The 13897-nt window shown below is 43.9% G+C and overlaps 1 protein-coding gene across 2 annotated transcripts in view; it reads right to left on the reverse strand.

Moving 5' to 3' along the window:
* The window catches only part of LOC148508649 (uncharacterized), a 47276-nt gene extending 35366 nt beyond the window's left edge, over positions 1-11910 (reverse strand). Inside the window, exon 1 of one of the 2 annotated variants that reach the window (XM_088444215.1) lies at positions 11810-11910. The gene's annotated coding sequence lies outside the window, so the exon portion shown is untranslated. Of the gene's footprint in view, positions 1-11794 lie in introns of both variants that reach the window. The other variant, XM_088444212.1, reaches the window with a different exon arrangement.
* Positions 11911-13897: the final 1987 nt, after the last annotated feature.

Here is a 13897-nt window from a genome sequence, read left to right on the forward strand (position 1 = left end):
GATAGTAAGAGAGAGAGGAAACCAAGGACATGTAGGGTAGAACACATGTGTAATAGAATAGGATATAATTGTCAACATCATTCGACTGATTTATTTAGATTAATCACGTATATGTGCAATTGCTTATTATAATTGACCAATGCCAATTGTATATATCATATTTTGTATGATGTTTAACAGTACTTAATATGTTTATATATATACATTTACAAACCTATGTGTTTGAATGATTAATATAAATATGCCCTATTGTGTTAATCTATATATACATCGATCTGTCTGTAGGTCCAGAATATTAATTTATATGTGTTATCATTACTATACTAGAACAATGAAGTAGCTATCTCTTTATAATATTTGACATGTGGTTAATTATCAATTGACATATATATATATATATATATATATATATATATATATCAGTGATCGCGGTGAGCGACAAAATTTGTGGGTCTTTAAAAAAATGGGGTCCTACCTGATCATTTCTGGGTCCCATCATAATTTATGCTTTAGAGCTCCCCATATGCCTCAGACCTCCCCACATGCCACCACACATCCCCACATGCCCCTAAAATGCAGATCTGATACCCCCAACAGCATCAGATATCCCCACAAGCACCTTAAATGCATGTTTTAATGCCTCCATGATCTTTCAGGTAATATGACTTGTCTGTTCACAAAACCCATAGTGAATAAGTAGGCTTACCATATCATCCCTTTAAACTGGGACACTCATGGATTACACAGGTTCTGTGGCTCATTAAAACCAGGTGAAATCTAGGCATGAAGTCAGCCAGTCACAGAACCTTTGTAATTAATTCACGTGTCCCGTTTTAAAGTGATATTATGGTTAGCCACTTTTGGTAATAGGCATATTTATCAAAGGATAAATGCTGAGACTTTACACAATATTTCGCACATTAATGCCCTTTACACATTATGCCACAGCAAAGCCCAGCCTTTACACATTATGCCATGCAGCAATACCCCTTACAAAATGATGCCGCACATTAATGCCCTTTAAACATTATGCCACACATGAATGCCCTTTAGTCCCCCTATGCATTGCCCCCAGTAGTAGTAGTAGTAGTCCCCCTGTGCATTGCCCCTAGTAGCAGTCCCCCTGTGCATTGCCCCCAGCAGCAGTCCCCCTGTGCATTGCCCCCAGTAGCAGTTCCCCTCTGCATTGCCCCCAGCAGCAGTCCCTCTGTGCATTGCCCCCAGTAGCAGTCCCCCTGTGCAGTGCCCCCAGTAGCAGTCCCCCTGTGCAGTGCCCCTGTGCCGTGCCCCCAGTTTGCCTGTCAGACCACCTATGCAGTCCAATGAAGGTATCTGCCCCCCTAATAGGTGTGAGTGACCTTGGCATTAGGCCCAGTCCACTAAAGGGCAAATAGGTGGGCCCTCTAGTGACCTGGGCCTAATGCCCAAGTCCCACACCTAATTGGGGGCATATACCTTCAATTGGGCCTAATGCCCCCTATGTTGCCCGGGCCTTGTGCCCGCCTATAGACCCACAGGCCTATCGCCTGAATTTATCCCACGAGCCTAGTGCCCGACAACCCTGGTGGTCTAGGAAGGAGTAAAATACCGGTGGCCCAAGGCCGCCTACCGGTACGGTGGGGAGCTTCGTTAGCTCTTTTGCTTTCCTCCCCCGCAGTCCTCCTCGGTCCTCAGCTTCAGTTATCTGCCGCTGGCCAGCGGCACCGCCTCTTCCTTCTTGATCACGGCGTCTTCTGGCCTCTTGCGCGGCCGCTGGAACAGTTGCCGCGCCGCTCTTCTCTTGTCTTCGGGAGGTCTTCACTCCTCCCCTCCGCTGATGGACTGAACGTTCCCGCTCAGTCGCGTCTTTTCAAGATGCCGCGAGTGGGCGGGGCTATGACGCGGCGAGCCGCGATTGGCTCATCGCGTCTGCCTCCTATTGGCTGCTGGACCGCGCGGCCAGTGCCAAACAACCGCCGCCGTGAGCTCCGCTCAGCTTACGCCCGGAGCCAAGCTTCTCTCGCCACCACTGGTGGAAGGGACCAGGCGGAATATAGATACCCACATCTAATTGTATTAGTGTGCTTGTAAAAATAATACATACTAGTTATGTTATACGGGTTATGGATCTTCTATATAAACAATATGGTGTGGATAATTACTTTAAGATCGATCTCCGTATAAACACTGTGGGTATGGAATTCCCGCATCCAGGATATAAACAGCCCATATATAAAATAAATAGGGACTCTAAACATCAAGGAACACCAATAAGAATCATTCAGATTTTTTACTTTAGCTGGCAATGACGCGCTATGTATATGTTGAGGTTGCCGGGTAACGGAACAGCCTATGATGAGGGGAAACGTCATATATCATGTGATTGGTGAAATCACATGATCTGAGTTTTTTAGTCATGTGGAGATTATTTGTGTACTCCAGGCTGTGTTACCTGGATGCGGGATAAACAAAGCCCAGGATTGGTCCCCTCTGTACCACGTGATTGCAGTATGATCACATGATCGGCATATAGCCGTATTTTCAAAGTTAATAAAAACTAAAAATATAAAAAATAATGATATGGTTGTTTATGTATTATATATCTCTAACAGGTAAGATTGCCTCCTTTAATTTTTAATGCTAAAATCTATGAAAAACGGATGTGTCAGTTAATGATTTTGCACAGCTGCTCTGGATTCCTGTAATTTACAGGGTATAAAAAGAGCTCCTGTGCTTAACTGTATTATGCTTCTGATGAAGCTGGATGTTATTGATCCAGCGAAACGCATTAAGCAGGTTTCACCATAAAGACCTGTGAGGTTGACAAGTAACCTAGGACGTTTTGGACTCTCCATGGATTTTTCTGGACGTTTAAACAAGCTTCCATTTTAGACTTCGGACCAGCAACCATTAGTGGACTATCTTACAGCCCCAGGATCTGCACAGGACATGCTAAGAGGACTGTTTTACTTCAATCCACCATTTGGTAACTATTGCTGTGTTCAGATATTCAGTCAGTTTGGGAGCAAGTCCTATTACCATCTACTATACAGGAGAGACATTTATTACCTACAGGATATACAGAGATACACAGAGATACACAGAGATACGAAATAGACGATAATTACGGCGCTAAATGGGTATGGCAATGATACATCCCTTTGGTGTAGAAGCTGTAGTCTAATAGAGGATGCAATCAACTGGAATCTTTAGTCTTCTTAATGCAGTCCCAAAATTTGATAGTTGCTTGGTTACAGCATGCAGAAAAACATTAAAGAGATGAAAGAACCAATGTGTAGTAGTGTCTTGAAACCACCAATAGAAAATCAATTGTTCAAAATGGGATATCCTCTATATTAAATAATGTATCATAGCGTACCCCACTCACAACTCATGGGGTGGGAACACACGTAATAAAGGTATCTTTAATAGGTTTGGAGTACCCAACTCAATTCTTGTTTTTGTGGATAAAATGCATAAAGGTATCTTTAATCCTTCTGACCAATATATCATAAGGAAATAGACATGATTTTTCCTGATGGATGTAAATCTTTTCAGCTATGAGATGATAAACAGCGTACCCCTACTCACACTCTGTTGTGGCTGTTAAATTATATAAAGGTATCTCTGTGTAAAAAGGTGTGGGTGCATACCCCAACTCACGTAGAGTACGACGATGGAACTCCTATCAAGGTATCTTTTTCCATCAAACTTCGAACCTTCAGTATGGAACTTCAATGATATTACTCCAGAATATGTGAATAAGCAGCCACAAAAATATTTCAATCCAATAACATTTTAATTTAATGTCCCCAATAAAGACAGATAGCAGCACAAAAAAAATCATAAAATGTGCATACACAGCACAGTTTAAAAAACAAATAACATCAAAAAAGAAAAGACAAAAAAAAAAATTAAATAAATTCAATGTTGAATAAAAAACTTTCCAATGATGGAAATAAAATCCCAGTATTGAGCTACTCACACCTTGGATAGTTGTCAACGCGTTTCGGTCACTAGGACCTTTTTCAAGACATCCTTTTGGTGTGAGGAGCTCGATATTTATGTGAGAATGTACCTATCAATTGCTCACAGGAAATGGTCACTATTCGTATAATCATTCATTGCTGTTAGGTGTGTAAAATTTATAAGTGTACTCTTATTACATATTAAAACTTTTTGTTTACATATAGTTTTTGCTTCTTATCTGTACACATAATTTATGGACGAAGCATATTACATTTTAACAAGTGAATCGTAATTTAACTTAATAGAAAAGAATCAAACTTCCGGTAATTGGATTCTGGGAAATGTAGTCCAAAATTTGCACGCAGATGGTACCACTAAAACATAATATCTGCAATGGTGATGATCAATCCGGGATATACAGAGAAGTATCCTCACTTAATATGGTGGTCAGCGATCTGTTACCTGTTCAGGGAGCATTAAATTTCTAACTTCTATTTACATCGATACCGGAAGTGACGTATCGTTGTTAAAAGTCCGAAAGACAAGTAATGAAGGATCATGGGATATGTAGTCCATATTATGATATGGAACTCCTGCCATTCAACATTCATGAATACAACATCAAGCGGCATTCCCCTATTAAGGGGAAATTTCCACATCAAAGATACCTTTATTACGCGTGTTCCCACCACATGTGATGTGAGTGGGGTACGCTATAATACATTATTTAATATAGAGGATATCCCATTTTGAACAATTGATTTTCTATTGGTGGTTTCAAGACACTACTACACATTGGTTCTTTCATCTCTTTAATGTTTTTCTGCATGCTGTAACCAAGCAACTATCAAATTTTGGGACTGCATTAAGAAGACTAAAGATTCCAGTTGATTGCATCCTCTATTAGACTACAGCTTCTACACCAAAGGGATGTATCATTGCCATACCCATTTAGCGCCATAATTATCGTCTATTTCGTATCTCTGTGTTATGTACTGTTTCTTTTGAATTGTGGTGAAATTCGTGGAATATTGACTAAATTAAGGGCAGCTGGGTAACGCGCCCTAAGAAGTCTTCTCCTCACCTCTTTTTCAAATTCCCTACAGGATGTTTGATTTGAAACAAATCTTATACATTTTCAAGTTCTTATTATTTTATGAAGGTTTAATAAAATACTGTTTTATTGACACATTAGTTTCTCAGAGATACCAATTTTTTGCTTTTGGATTAGAGCTGGTTCATTGATATTATACATGTCATAATGACTTTGTGAGCCATTTTTTACTATTGCACATATGTCGTAATGGAATCGGTATGATATGCCGCCGGACCTAAACCCGGCGGATGTAATACCGACGCCAGAAGACAGATCAAGGATGATGCCGACAGGGTATTTTAACTTATTTTAACCCTTTCCCCCCTAACCCTTCTTTTAGGTGTGCCTAAACCTAACACTCCCCCTTCCCGCACCCTAAACCTAACCCTCCCGAGAGGGTGCATAACCCCCTTTCCTTAGCCTAACCCTAACCTTCCCCGGGGGGTTGCCTAACCCTAGGTCCATCTGGGGGTCCCTAAACCTAGCCCCACCATCCCCGGGCTAAGTGTTCTACTTACCTGTCACGGATGATCGGGATGGCGGGGGTCAGTGTTCCGGCATCAGGATTAACATAGGCTCAATAGTTCGACGCCTATGTTAAATCCCTTGCCGGGAAGCCAGCGGTCGGCATTTTGACCTCCAGCTTCCTGACCGCATACCGTCGCAATTGTGTCCATACAGGTCGCCGTTGTCATTTCAGGCGTATGCTACGAGAAGTATATTCAAAATGTAGTTGACATTCCTTGGGCAGTGACAAGGGGTTGGGTAGGGGATGACGGCGCTCAGGATCCCGGCAGCCAAAATCCTGACACCGGCATCCGAAAGGGTTAGGATACCGACACCTGTAAGTAGATATCCTAACCCTTCTCTTACCCCTACACCTTCCTCCCTGGTGCCTAAACCTAACCTCCCCTTCGCACCCTAAACCTATCCCTCCCCCCCTAGTGCCTAACCCTAACCTTCACCCTAGTGCGTTACCCTAACTCCTAACCCTCCCCCTAATGCCACTACTTACTTTCGGGTTGCCGGCGGTCGGGATGCCAGTGCTGGGATTCTGACACAGTGACAGCAGGCCATACTCGGATGGAAACATTACACCTGCCATAGAGCTGGGGCAAGTTTCAATGGTGCAATCGATGGTGAAATCTAAGTACACACCAATCTGTATTACTGCCTGTAGGAACTGTGACAGTGGGCGACTCAGTCCTTGAACATTCGGGCGCACGGATGTTCACAAAGGAAGGACTTTAAATCGGCATTTGCATTAAATTGCAGACAGGCCAATAGACGCAGCTGCGGAAACTTCAGCGTCCATATCTGAATCAGGCCTATTATGAGTAATGATCTTAAAAAACTTCTTCGGGGCTTGTACACCAGCAGTTAAAAAACATCATCTATTTGGCACAGTCGCTGCATACAAAGACTCAGTCGCAGCAGCATTAGCCTGCAATACATTTATTATTTTTTCTCGGGATCAATCCACTGATATCATTAAAATGTTGTAAGCTATTCTTCTTTTCCTTTTGCATGTGTCACAGCATAAGGAGGATGCTTATTGCCGTTGATATGTGAGACAAGACTGTTTTACATGAAGGAGCCCCAGTCAACTGTTAAGTGCTTCTATTGTAATCTGGAAAAGTCTAAGGGTGGGTACACAACTGAACGACCGGCAATCATGCCTTCACCCTGAACATTGCATGATTGCTAGTACACACTACACGATTTAATGAATGACGGAACGATTACTAGTTCCATCCTTCATTAATATGTATGGGGCCGTATGCGATATCGTGTGATTGGTCGTGCAATCACACGATATCGCATGTGTCCACATGAGCCAGCAAATCAGTCATACACACTGCACGATATGCCCAATTTGACTTTCCGATTTGGCTAAATCAGCCAAATCGGGCCGATATCGTGCAGGTGTGTCCCCGGCCTTAATGCAACAACAACTCATTCATGGAGTGGTAGGGCAGACAAGCTCACAGCGAGTGCTGCCCTCAGCTGCAGCATTCACTACAGATTTACAAACTGCCTCCAGGGGTTGGGTATATTTTGTCGTCATTCATAATGTCAACATGGTCATAAGGTCAACATACTTGACATGCCGACATTGACACTGATGAATGGTCAATAAGATTAGAATGTTGACAAAACGTTCCTGGTGGTCCATGGGCGACTTCCCTTGCTTGGCATTTATAGTATGGCAGCTCCAGCGTTGTTTTCCGGGTCAGATGACCAGGTGATGATGACTTCCTAAATCTAACCTTATCCCTCCCCTTAGTGCCTAACTCTAACCCTCCCCTTCCGCAGCCTAACTCTAACCCTCCCCTTAGTGCCTAACCCTCCGGTCCCGCAGCATAACCCAGTTTAACGCATCCTGAGAATGTCGGTATTTCACATGACAATATTTTAGTTGTCAACATTATGAACATGTCATGCTCCATGTCGACATTTCAACAATGATGACATAACTTTCGACAATTTGATGTCAACATTATGATTGTTGACATGATGACTCCATCCCACCTCTGGAAGCAATGTCAAGCAAAACAACTTCATTGAGTACTTCATGAAATGGCATTCCATGACCGAACATAAACCTCGGATCTCCATGGGAAATCCCAAACATTGGCAAGTTTTCATGGTTTGGATTCAGGGCCTAATTCAGACCCGCTCACGAGCGCTCGCAAATGGGTTGATGTTGGTCAAGTGCGCATGAGGGAGCCGGCTCCGTCGTGCGCATGCGCGATACCCGGATAGCGACGGCCAAGCCGTCGCTATGGGTCTCGCTACAAAGGGGGCGTGCTGTCGATGGGCGTGCCGGGGGCGTGGCTGGCCAGACGGAGGCATTCCCATGCGAACGCCTACCGGCCCCACTGACATCACAAGTGATGTCAGTGGGAGTGCTCTCGGCTCTGACAGAGCCGAAAGCACTCCAGGGCTTGCGGCAGACGAGACCCTACCACAAGGGTCTCGTCGCAAGCCCGATGGTCGCGATGGTCTTGACCATCGTGACCATCTTTTTGGCCGCGCGCTATAGCTGTGGGTGGTCACCCACAGCTATGTGAGCAGCCAGGAGGCCGCTCAAAAAAAACAGAGGGACGGCCCTGATTCAGAGTGAGCGCTGTGTCAGAGCGTCCAGCTCTGAATCAGGGCCTCAGTCTCTTAAGCTACCCATACACGGTGCGATAGGCACCGTGCGATGCGACGGGGGATCCGACGTCCAATATGCCTCTCCCCCCTCCATCAACCACAAAGTGCTGCATGGGATCGCACATCGCATCCCCTGATCGACTGAGCCTGCAATAAGATCTGGGGGTGCGGTGTATGACCCCAACAGGTGCATGCTCTGTCCGACATCATGCCCATACACGGTGTGATATAGCAGCCAAATCCTTCCAATCCATCGAATCAGCTGATTTGATTTTGGCATAAAATTGGCAGGATTTGAATCCCGGGATTGGAGCTTCCAATAGTGGGATTTCATGGACTAATGATCGCATGCACTATTTTTTTTATGCCTGCAGCATTCGATTAGACGCTGCACAACTGCCCTGGCCGTACGCAGCATGAAGTGAAGTCAGAGGTCATGCTGCGCAGCCCCATGCAGCCACACCCCTTCAGCGGCGCTCGCCCACCACATTGTCCAACTCCCGAATCCCTGGATCAAAACAAATGACCCGAGATTGGCCTCCCTAATTGTGTAGTTCCAAATTTGCATAATAGTTTGGGGAAGTCCCTTTTCTGTTTTAGCATTCTAACGCCCCATTGTGAGAGCTACAAAAAAAAGGTTCCCTGAATTAGCTTGGGTAGCAGGGTGCGGCGCCCCACCAAAACAAGCTAGAGGGAACACTAAATATATATATATATATATATATATATATATATATATATTGTATAGTGTTCTCACTAGACTGCAGGCAGGACAGGACGCTGAAGGTGCCGATAGGGAGCCTCTTCGTGCTCAATCCCGAAAAGAGGGTGTGGCCGGCCGGGAAGGGGGCGTGACACGCCTCCAATTTGTCACACTTGGGGGCGTGCCCAGCACTTACAGAGGTGCTGGACTTTTTCCCCTAAGCTCTCCTCTTACGATAAATAGATGCCATGCACACGCGGCATCTATTCACCCGGTGATGATAGTTCACTGTAACTATTCCCACCAGTGGGACACTGCAGCCCTTGTGTGGGGAAGGCTCAGGGCAGACTATTTTAGTGGGGCACAGCTAAAAGGGCAGGACGTATTTTGCCCTTTTAAAATCGGGCAGGATGTGGTGCCCCACTACAACAGCTTATGGAATTAGCATAGAGAAATGTAATGTGCATTCTAAGAGAAGAGGTGATTGGTAGATGACCAAGTGACAGAATATGATTCTTCCTTCATTGAAGTGGTGTGTTTTTCGACACTACCTAAAACTTTGAAGGCAATGGAAAAACAAAACATAGCATTTCAGGGAATAGATGCAGCATAAGAGAAGCCCTACAAGCAGGAATGGGAGGTGTTGATAAGAGATGATGAAGGTCCTTGGCAGATTGAACAGACATGTGGACATGAAAAAAGAAAGAGAACTCCAGCATTTTTTAGTGTTTTAAAGTTCTGAAATTGTCTGATCCCTAGTACAGTCCAAACTTTGCGGCTTATTGAATCTGCCAGGGACGTGCAGTCAGGGTAGGTAGGGGAGGCAGAGCCTCCCCTGTCATACTCCCTCCCCTATCATACTCCCTGTCATGCTCCAGAGTTCTTATATAAAAACTGTTTTTTTTTATACATGTGTGCCTCCCCAGCCACCGACCTCACTGGAATCTGCCCCTTAGTATCACCACTACATAATTTACAGGTAAATCTCATCTTCAAAATGGAGTACAGTCAGGGACGTATCTATAATGAGTGCAGGGTGTGTGGGGCACACGGGCCCCTGGTCCAGGGTGGCCCCGCACCGCACAACCTGCACCCATAGAATTTAAAACTCACCTGTCCGTGGTCCCGTGTTGGGTTTCAGCGCTGCACAGAACACCGAAAAATGGCCGCCACAGCCATTTTTTTGGCGTTCTGTGCATGCGCAGTAGACTCCGGGCACACTCTAGTGCCCACAGTCTACTGCTTCTGCGGTGGCCGGCCAGCCACGTCAGTCAGCTGCCGGCCGCCGGGGAGAGAGGAGGGGGCCCTGCACGGAGAATGCACACGGGCCCCCTCCTCTCTTAAGATGCCCCTGGGTACAGTAGTTATTATTATTAGTAGTAGTAGTAGTGTTAATATGGAGCTTATAGTGTAAATTCCCTAACACACAAGCACAAACAAACTAGAGTATATATTAACCAATAGCCAATTAACCTACCAGTATGTTTTTGGAGAGTGGGAAGACACTGAAGTACATTTGTTCTGAATCAGACTCAGGAACCCAATGCTGTACTTACTTAGGCAACTCACTTTAAAAGATGACATACAGTAGGAAAGTCTGATTGGGATTAGAGGTGGGCAAGTTCAATAAGGGAAAAGGATGGATTCAATGTATAAAGTGAGATTAGAAAACTGTACAAATATGTGACAAAATATTAGAGACCCATAAAAATGTGTCTCACATACTGTACTCACCCAGGACCATACAGAAAATAAAGTCTCTTCAATTGTAAATGAAAGAAAGGTGGTTTTGCAATCAACATAGGAAGGGGCTCTAAACCCGCACATCCACTAGGCGACTAGGGAAAGACAGTACGATTACAACATCAAAATCGTACCGTCGTTCCCCATCCCCTGCAGTTCCTACACTGAACGATATACTGTTCAGTGTAGGCACCCTCCCTCATCCCCCAACATGGGCAATCTGTCGTTATTGGCAGATTGACTGGCATGTTTGGACGATGATTGGCTTCGGAAACGACCAGCGGGAGCGCTCATCGCTGGTCGTTTCCGACGATTTGTGCACAATTAATGAGCGATTGCACGATTACAATGTCGTAGTTGTGCAATCGCTCATTAATATCACATAGTGGATGTGCCCCTTTACTGTAAGGAAGTTAGATGTAGAATTCTTTACCACATGTACTGTCTTTGCTGGCAGTTAGAATATGAACAAAATGTTACTTTTTCTTTGATTTGATAGTTTCTAAATAAAATTAAGGTCTTTTCAAATAGGACAATTAATATAGATAAAAATATCAATAACAGTGGCATGTGCAAAATATTATATTAAGATAAAAAATGTCATCAGAAAAAAATCTAACATTGTAAATTAAATACCAAAACATTTTTCCAGAATACAATGCATTGTATAACTAACTCAAAGTTTTAGAACAATGCATCAGTTACTTAGGAACAAAACGGATGCAAACATCAGTAAATAACATATAGGGTTATGTGCTCCATGTTTTATAAAATACATGTATAAAAGGCTAACCATCCTTGTAAGACAGAGGTGGGATAACTGCAACTAACAGGTCAGTCCCTAAATATGAGTTCATCTAAAGGCAGCAGATGATTGTTCAGTTTCAATTGGAAAGCTCAATGAAAAAGTACAGAGCTGCTATATATATGTATAAATGATTCAGCCAAACGCAGGCATCTAAGACAGCTGTAGGTACCATATGTATTATTTCTAGGAATGTTTAGACATTAAATGCATATATAGATGAATATGCATGAATACACTAAGTGTTTCTATTTATACTTGTAGATAAACAACATTTAACATGTATGCACATAACTGCTTAACACGTTATATTATAAACATCATAGATCTAGATACACACCTTGCATTAGCTCACCTCATACCTGCCGCAATTGGGCCCTTTGTGCGAGCTATACTCTCAGCCACTGACAGACTGCAGCCCGGGGCATGTCGGTAGTTGTAGTTAGAATCCAGTCCATGCTGCTTCCCTGAGCAGCAGATGAAACTAAAACTCCCAGGATGCCACTCTCCGGCTGAGCTACAGTGTACTGCAATTTAGGCCAGGTTAACCCTCGCTGCGTTATTGTAAGCTAGGAGTGGCTATCCTTATTGTAAGCAGTTACAGCTCCTAAATAAGAGCACTTTATATGCAATAACAATATAACATATAATGTATATTCAGTAATCTTAACAACGGAATGAAGCTGGTGTATTTTATTACATTTAACTAGGATTCAATTGATTGTGGTAGATGTGCTTTGTCATTACTATATGATATAACACCTTTCTAGAGCTTACTGGCCATTTTCATACCATAGAGCTGTCAGAACTAGACCCAGAAAATCAATGTGCCACATCTCAGGGTCTGAGGATTTTTGAGTCTGTAATTATTCCTTGTTTTACTAATGCACCTTTTATACAGTGATATATTTTTATAGCTTTGGGCAATGTTTCCACTCTGCAATGGCAGAATTCCCTGGTCAAAATATAAAAATTAAATTTTTGTATCCATTTCCGTTCCTTTTGGTTAAAAGTTAACACAATCAAAACGTACAAAATTATTGTCTCTGTATGATTTCCTTCAGTGATCAGTGTGCAAAAAAAGCTAGTGACTAAATTCCTGCTGCCACTTGTACTGTTCAACTACTCCCACCCAGGGCCGTTTCTAGACAATCTGGCTCCCAGTCCAAACAGTCAAAATGCCGCCCACTTACAGAGCCCAAGTGGGTGGTCCAAGGGGGGGATATGGCGATTCGCAGTGAATCACGTCATCGTAGCCCTGCCCCTCGCTATACAGTGCCTGACGCAATCATACCTCCACACCCCCTGCATCGCCCACTTTCCTGGCTGACCTTAAAATCAAAGAATTAGGTAATTTTAAAAACAAATACAGATTTTGGTAGAACTGACTCTTATTTTTTGATGGTCTTGCATGCAGTTGCAAGTAGGAATGGTCATCGATCATCAGTGATTACAAACCATTGATGTGTAACCACTGATGGTCAATGGTTTTGCCATCGATGGTGGAGATCCAATAGTACTTTGGGCTGATTCAGAGATGAACGTAACTGCAAAATCGCACGCAGGTCGAGCGATTTTTTACCATTGAGCATGCATCACAGTGCGCGAAGGCAGCAGTGCATTTGCTGTGCGTTCACGCAGACCACGTAGGCCCATTGCAGATTGATTGACAGGAAGTGACCGTTTGGGGCTGTTGACAGGGGGTGGTCTTCGAAACGCAGGTGTGCCTGGCCGTTCGAACGCTGTTATGTGGCCGGCATAAATTAGCCACTACAATTGCATACGCAGCTCTCCGTGGCAGAAGAGCTCCCCGGCCTGCGTCAGGTCAGACCTTCCGCAAGGGTAAAATGGCCACCGATGAACTTCAATGGTACCGATGTTTAAGTAGGTATGCGTAGTTGTATGCAGGTGAGAAGGCAGTAGTGGGCATCTTTATGCTCGGGTGATCTTTGCTAACATTAGCATATTTTTGCAATTGCGTTGCGTACGGAGACGCAGTTGAGGTCGCAGTAGCGTCCGTCTCTCAATCAGGCCCTTTGTCACTAGCAGTAAAGTGTCACTGTGTGAATACAATTCTGTTACAGATTTGTTAAACATGTCAGTGTTTGGTAAACGCAATTGCATTAGCACAACAATTTAGTACTTTTTAAGTACTTGAAAATATAATTATAATAGTTAAGCTGGGTACACACTACGCGATCCACTGCGCAGATCGGAATGATATATCGCGCAGAACGCATAGTGAGTACACTCGATCACGCTTGTCCAAGGGTTGTTCATCGCATAGTCCCATCTGCTGAGCAGCACATCAGAAGGGACTATGCGATGAACAATGCCATGCTGCTGAATCATAGTTGCCGACCATTTAGTTGCCTCGGCCAGGTCGGCACTGTGGGGGGCGATAGATGACGCAATTCATGTGAATTGTATCATCGGCCACCTG

This window comes from Taudactylus pleione, unplaced genomic scaffold, assembly GCF_031769625.1.
Source record: "Taudactylus pleione unplaced genomic scaffold, aTauple2 ptg000352l, whole genome shotgun sequence".
In the NCBI taxonomy this organism is placed as follows: Eukaryota; Metazoa; Chordata; class Amphibia; order Anura; family Myobatrachidae; genus Taudactylus; species Taudactylus pleione.